Below are 7,952 nucleotides of genomic sequence, written 5' to 3'. Positions count from 1 at the left end.
GCTTAGACTTCCAGTGACAGAGAATCTACCCCCTCTCTAGATAATTTGTTCCAATAATTAATTACCTGCACTGTTAAAAGTGTGCACCTTATCTCTAGTCTGAATTTGTCTAGCTCCATCTTCCAACCACTGCCTCTCATAATGCCTTTTTCAGCTAGATTAAAGAATCGTCTACTTTCAGAAATCTCTTCCTCATGGAGGTGCTTATAGACTATGATCAAACCACATCTTAAGCATCTCTTAGGGTATGTCTGCACTACGAAATTAGGTCGAATTTATAGAAGTCGGTCTTGTAGAAAGCGTTTTTATATAGTCGACTGTGTGTCCCCACTCAAATGCTCTAAGTGCATGTAGTCGGCGGAGTGTGTCCACAGTACCGAGGCAACCGTCGACTTCCGGAGTGTTGCACTGTGGGTAGCTATCCCACAGTTCCCGCAGTCTCCGCCGCCCATTTGAATTCTGGGTAGAAATTCCAGTGCCTGATGGGGCTAAAACATTGTCGCGGGTGGTTCTGGGTACATATCGTCAGGCCCCCCTACCTTCCCTCCTTCCGTGAAAGCAAGGGCAGACAATCGTTTTGTGCCTTTTTTCTTGAGTTACCCGTGCAGACGCCATACCACGGCAAGCATGGAGCCCGCTCAGCTAACCGTCACCGTATGCCTCCTGGGTGCTGGCAGATGCGGTACTGCATTGCTACACAGCAGCAGTTTATTGCCTTTTGGCAGCAGACAGTGCAGTATGACTGGTAGCCGTCATTGACGTAGTCTAGGGTGCTCTTTTAACCGACCTCGATGAGGTTAGGGGCGCCTGGGCAAACATGGGAGTGACTCAGCCACGTCATTTCCCTTTTTAAGTTTCGTCTCATGGCAATTGAGTCCTACCGGCAGTGCACTGTCTTTTAATCAGCAGCCAGCAGAAGATGATGGCCAGCAGTCACACTGCACCGTCTTCTGCCGAGCACCCAGGAGATGATGATGGCTAGCGGTCGTAATGCATGGTCTGCTGCCAGCAAGATGTATAAAGATAGATGAAGTGGATCAAAACAAGAAATAGAGCAGATTTGTTTTGTATTCATTTTCTCCTCCTTCCCTCTGTGAAATCAACGGCCTGCTAAACCCAGTTTTGAGTTCTATCCTTGAGGTTTTCAATTCTATCCTTGAGGGGGCCATTCTGTTTCTGGCAAAGCCACCCCCTTTGTTGATTTTAATTCCCTGTAAGCCAACCCTGTAAGCCATGTCGTCAGTCACTCCTCCCTCCGTCAGTGCAATGGCAGACAATCGTTCCGTGCCTTTTTTTCTGTGCAGATGCCATACCATGGCAAACATGGAGCCCGCTCAGATCACTTTGGCAATTAGCAGCACATTAAACACCACACGCATTATCCAGCAGTATATGCAGCACCAGAACCTGGCAAAGCGAAACCGGGTGAGTAGGCGTCGTCAGCAATGAGGACATGGACACAGACTTCTCTCAAAACATGGGCCCTGGCAGTGTGGGCATCATGGTGCTAATGGGGCAGGTTCATGCGGTGGAACGCTGATTCTGGGCTCGGGAAACAAGCACAGACTGGTGGGACCGCATAGTGTTGCTGGTCTGGGATGATTCCAAGTGGCTGCGAAACTTTCGCATGCATAAGGGCACTTTCATGGAACTTTGTGACTTGCTTTCCCCTGCCTTGAGGCGCAAGAATACCAAGATGAGAACAGTCCTCACAGTTGAGAAGCGAGTCGCAATAGCCCTGTGGATGCTTGCAATGCCAGACAGCTACCGGTCAGTCGGGAATCAATTTGGAGTGGGCAAATCTACTGTGGGGGCTGCTGTGATGCAAGTAGCCAACACAATCAAAGATCTGCTGATATCAAGGGTAGTGACCCTGGGAAATGTGCAGGTCATAGTGGATGGCTTTGCTGCAATGGGATTCCTTAACTGTGGTGCGGCCTTAGACGGAACCCATATCCCTATCTTGGCACTGGAGCACCAAGCCGGCAAGTACATAAACTGCAAGGGGTACTTTTCAATAGTGCTGCAAGCACTGGTGGATCACAAGGGACGTTTCACCAACATCAGTGTGGGATGGCCAGGTAAGGTACATGACGCTCGCATCTTCAGGAACTCTGGTCTGTTTCAAAAGCTGCAGGAAGGGACTTTATTCCCAGACCAGAAAATAACGGTTGGGGATGTTGAAATGCCTATAGTTATCCTTGAGGACCCAGCCTACCCCTTAATGCCATGGCTCATGAAGCCATACACAGGCAGCCTGGTCAGTAGTCAGGAGCTGTTCAACTACAGGCTGAGCAAGTGCAGAATGGTGGTAGAATGTGCATTTGGACGTTTAAAAGTGCGCTGGCGCAGTTTACTGACTCGGTTAGACCTTAGCGAAACCAATATTCCCACTGTTATTACTGCTTGCTGTGCGCTCCACAATATCTGTGAGAGTAAGGGGGAGATGTTTATGGCAGGGTGGGAGGTTGAGGCAAATTGTCTGGCTGCTGGTTACGCACAGCCAGACACCAGGGTGGTTAGAAGAGCACAGGTGGGTGTGGTGCGCATCAGAGAAGCTTTGAAAACCAGTTTCATGACTGGCCAGGCTACGGTATGAAAGTTCTGTTTGTTTCTCCTTGATGAAACCCCCGGCCCTTGGTTCACTCTACTTCCCTGTAAGCTAACCACCCTCCCCTCCTCCCTTCGATCACCGCTTGCAGAGGCAATAAAGTCATTGTTGCTTCACATTCATGCATTCTTTATTAATTCATCACACAAATAGGGGGATAACTACCAAGGTAGCCCAGGACGGGTGGTGGAGTAGAGAAGCACCAGAAGGGGTGGTGGAGGAGGGAAGGACAAGGCCACACAGCACTTTAAAAGTTTAAAACTTTAAAACGTATTGAATGCCAGCCTTCTGTTGCTTGGGCAATCCTCTGAGGTGGAGTGGCCGGAGGCCCCCCCACCACGTTCTTGGCCATCTGGATGAGGAGGCTATGGAACTTGGGGAGGAGGGCGGTTGGTTACACAGGGGCTGTAGCGGCGGTCTGTGCTCCTGCTGCCTTTCCTCCAGCTCAACCATACGCTGGAGCATATTAATTTGATCCTCCAGCAGCCTCAGCATTGAATCCTGCCTCCTCTCATCATGCTGCCGCCATCTTTCAGCTTCAGCCCTTCTTCACCCACCACTTACTTTCTTCAGCCCGCCACCTCTCCTCCCGGTCATTTTCTGCTTTCCTGCACTCTGACATTGTCTGCCTCCATGCATTTGTCTGTGCTCTGTCTCTGTGTGAGGACAGCATGAGCTCAGAGAACATTTAATCGCGAGTGCGTTTTTTTCGCCTTCTAATCTTCGCTAGCCTCTGGGAAGGAGAAGATCCTGTGATCCTTGAAACACATGCAGCTGGTGGAGAAAAAAAGAGGGACAGTGGTATTTTAAAAGACACATTTTATAGAACAATGGGTAAACTCTTTCACGGTAAACCTTGCTGTTAACATTACATACATAGCACATGTGCTTTCATTCCAAGGTCGCATTTGCCTCCCCCCCAGCACGTGGCTAGCCCCTCCCTCTTCCCCGCTCCCCATAGCTAACAGTGGGGAACATTTCTGTTCAGCCACAGGCAAACAGCCCAGCAGAAACGGGCACCTCTGAATGTCCTCTGAAGAAAAGCACCCTATTTCAACCAGGTGACCATGAATGATATCACTCTCCTGAGGATAACACAGAGAGATAAAGAACGGATGTTGTTTGAACGCCAGCAAACATACACGGCAATGCTTTGTTCTACAATGATTCCTGAGTATGTGCTACTGGCCTGGAGTGGTAAAGTGTCCTACCATGGTGGATGGAATAAGGCTGCCCTCCCCAGAAACCTTTTGCAAAGGCTTTGGGAGTACATCCAGGAGAGCCGTGAATGCCAGGGCAAATTAATCATTAAACATGATTGCTTTTAAACCATGTATAGTATTTTAAAAGGTACACTCACCAGAGGTCCCTTCTCTGCCTGGCTGGTCTGGGAGGCAGCCTTGGGTGGGTTCGGGGGGTACTGGCTCCAGGTCCAGGGTGAGAAACAGTTCCTGGCTGTTGGGAAAACCGGTTTCTCCGCTTGCTTGCTGTGAGCTATCTACAACCTCATCATTATCATCTTCCTCATCCCCAAAACCTGCTTCCATGTTGCCTCCATCTCCATTGAAGGAGTCAAACAACACAGCTGGGGTAGTGGTGGCTGAACCCCCTAAAATGGCATGCAGCTCATCATAGAAGTGGCATCTTTTGGGCTCTGACCCGGAGTGGCCGTTTGCTTCTCTGGTTTTCTGGTAGGCTTGCCTCAGCTCCTTAAGTTTCACGCGGCACTGCTTTGGATCCCTGTTATAGCCTCTGTCCTTCATGCCCTGGGAGATTTTGACAAATGTTTTGGCATTTCAAAAACTGGAACGTAGTTCTCATAGCACGGATTCCTATCCCCATACAGAAATCAGATCCCGTACCTCCCGTTAGGTCCATGCTGCAGGTCTTTTGCAATTGTGGGACTCCATCATTGTCACCTCTGCTGATGAGCTCTGCATGGTCAGCTTGCCACGCTGGCCAAACAGAAAATTGAAATTCAAAAGTTCGCAGGCCTTTTCATGTCTACCTGGCCAGTGCATCTGAGTTGAAAGTGCTGTCCAGAGCAGTCACAATGGAGCACTCTGGGATAGCTCCCGGAGGCCAATACCATCTAATTGTGTCCACGGTACCCCAAATTTGACCCAGCAAGGACAATTTCAGCGCTAATCCCCTTGTCGGGGGTGAAGTAAGGAAATCGATTTTAAGAGCCCTTTAAGTCGAAAAAAAGGGCTTCATCGTGTGGACGGGTGCAGGGTTAAATCGATTTAACGCTGCTAAATTCGACCTCAACTCCTCGTGTAGACCAGGGCTGTGATAAACTAAATAGATTGAGCTGCTTTAGTGTCTCACTATGAGGCATATTTTCCAGAGCTCTAATCATTCTAGTAGCTATTTTCTGAACCCTTGCAATTTTCGAACACCCTTTTTGAAGTGTGGATGTCAAAACTGGACACAGTATTCCAGTAATAGCCTCACTAATGCTGCATACAGAGGTAATATTACCTTCCTATTCATACTTGATATTCCCTTGCTTATACATGCAAGGATCACATTCACCCTCTTAACTACTGCATCACATAGGAAGCTCATGTTCATTTGGTTATCAACCATGACTGCTAAATCCTTTTCAGAGTCACTGCTTTCCAGGATACAGTCCTCCATCCTATAAATGTGTCTTACATTGTTTGTTCCTAGATGCACGACCCTACATTTGGCTCTTTTGAAACATATGTTGTTCAAATGAGCCCTCTTAACAGATGATCCAAATCAGCCTGTTTAGCTGATCTGTGCCCATCATTATTTATATCTCCACCAATATTTGTGTCATCTGCAAATTTTATACCAATGATAAAGATATTGAACAGGATTGGGCCAAGGACAGGTCCCTAAAGGACCCCATTAGAAACACCCTGGCTGGATGATTACTTTCCATTTACAATTTCTTTCTGAGATCTATCAGTTACCAAGTTTTGAACTAGGCTACACTGATTTTGTATAGTACTAATTTTTTATCAGAATATCATGCAGTAAATCACTTTCCTACATATGTCTCAGCATATTAGTGTAATAGAATATACAGTTGGACAATCCCTAACTACTGCAGTCAATAGATCTGCATCAGCAGATCTACATCATGACCCTGTGGATGCATGCACGGTGGCTTCTCCTTGGCTGAGGAAGTCTAGACAGGCATCTTTTCTGAGCTCATCAAAAGCCCTTGACACCTCACTGTGCCAGAGTTGGGAGCTCAGTGGAGTGACACAACCCTCCCAGCTCCAGCTAGCCAGGGAACAACACACTGGTCCAACCACTGTTGTTTGTCTCCAACACGTTGCTTTGCAAGGAGCTTCTCTTTGTAAGCCTGATCCTGGAGGGGGTTGAGAATGAATGATCTCCACTCCTTTTAAGAGATTAGCAGCACATTGCAGGATCCAGACCTACATCAAGAGCAACCCATGAACCACAAATATGTAACATTGCACCCATATGAGTGTAAAATAAAAACACTAGCAATGTTTTCCATAGCACTTGCCAACTTAAAACAAAAACAAAGCAAAGAAGAGACAGAGAGAGAATGAATATGCAAATACTTTGAAACAGAGGGGGAAAGTGTAGGGTGTTACATTTTTTAAAGGGCCACTTACATTTGATCAAACATTCAATCTAGGATTTGTAAATAAAACTAGGCTTTGTAAATAGGAATGATGATGATCATCATCTTTTCCAAATCAAAGAGCAATAGCAATGTTTCCATTCTAGTACTTTTAAGTGTTGTATATCAATTACCAATAAGTGATGCTTTACCACCTCTTAGGTATTAGTCAAGAGTCTGTGGACCAAATCTTCAGCTAGTATAAATCAGTTTGGTATGTCTGTTTGCAATGGAGCTATGCCAGTTTACACCAGCTGAGGATCTGCAGTCAATAGATCTACACCAATTTACACCAGCTGGGGATCTAGTCTTTGCACATCTCTCTCTGCAAGTTTGCATCTTTTTGTTTTTGACTTGCATAATGCATGTCTGTGAATCAAAAATTAATATTTAATTTTTTTGATCCAGTTTTTAAAAATCAACTGACCACTTGTTTGTTTGCAAATTAAAGACTACAGCAGTTGTGTATGAGAATATGAAAGAGAAATTGACTAGAAACTAAGATGAAATTGACTGGTCTCTTTATTTCCCAGATTGAAATATAGAAAGTAAAACAAACAGTAAAAATGGGGGAAGGAAATCAAGTTTTAAAAAAACCTCTATCAGCTTTTGACTATCTAATGTGCTGTTATTAACACAGGTAAGGAAATGAGTTTCTTAAGCACATGATTTTTAACTTGATGGTGTCAGTTTAGTGGAATGAGAAAAGAAGACAAGGAAGGGAGGGCTTGGGGGGAAGGTCAAGCCAGTTTGAGAGCTTGAGGTGCTTAAAGAGTTAAGGTCGCAGTCATCCTTTTCCAAAGTGATTTATGATGATGATGTGAAACGTTTCAACCCCCTAAGAAATTTCCTCCGCCCTCCCTCAGTGAGTTGAAGTGGGAAGGAGGCGGCGTTCTGCTGATCTGTTAAATTCTTAGTGAAGTTTCCCTGATTTCCAGTGGCGGCTGCTGTTTGAGTTTGGTTTAGAGCAGGGCTGAGGTTATCCTGAAATTTCTGGGATCACATCCAGGAAAAAGGAAGAAGAAGAAAAAGAAAAGATTAGGGATAAAAAGTGGGTAGAGAAAGAGCAGGCTAAAGGGGGCTTCTTTTCTCAACATCGCATGCCTGTGTTTTGCTTCAGCCTGAAAAATATATTAATCCCAGGGCTTTTTCTCTCTGGAAACAAAGGAGCTAAACTAGAGTGAGGAGGAAAGGAGTGATTAGAAGGATCATGGAACTTTGAAAGAGAGAGAGAGATTCAGAAAAAGCTGAGAGTTCACTTTTATGAGATGAAATGTGTCTCTCTGTGTGTGTGACTGATACAGAAACAAGACAGACCGGCAGGTAAATGGAGCAGCAAAAATCACAAAGGAAATTTCCTTTCATCTCATCCCACTTGTCAAGAAGGTGAAGAAAAACAAAAAGTAAAAGCTCCACAGTGAACCGGACATTCTCTGGAGTCTGTTTCGTTACATAAAAACCAGTGAGCTGCAGCTGCAAAAACTCCATGGCATTGCTCTCCCTCTAAAGAAAGGGCTGGAATACACGTATCTTGAACAGAAACTTTCCTGCGAGGGTAAGTTTTAAGTTAAAAACAAACTCTTGGCTTACCACCTCTGTGAGCCTGTGTGTGTGTGTGTGTGATGTAAACATAATTATTGTATTTTTTTACTTATTTGGATAGATAGATAAATAGATTCATGTTATAGACTGATTATCTCATTTTTT

The sequence above is a fragment of the Eretmochelys imbricata genome, chromosome 1 (genome assembly GCF_965152235.1).
Source record: "Eretmochelys imbricata isolate rEreImb1 chromosome 1, rEreImb1.hap1, whole genome shotgun sequence".
Lineage (NCBI taxonomy): Eukaryota > Metazoa > Chordata > Testudines > Cheloniidae > Eretmochelys > Eretmochelys imbricata.
The sequence above is the reverse complement of the archived record's forward strand: the minus strand, read 5'-3'. Positions refer to the sequence as shown.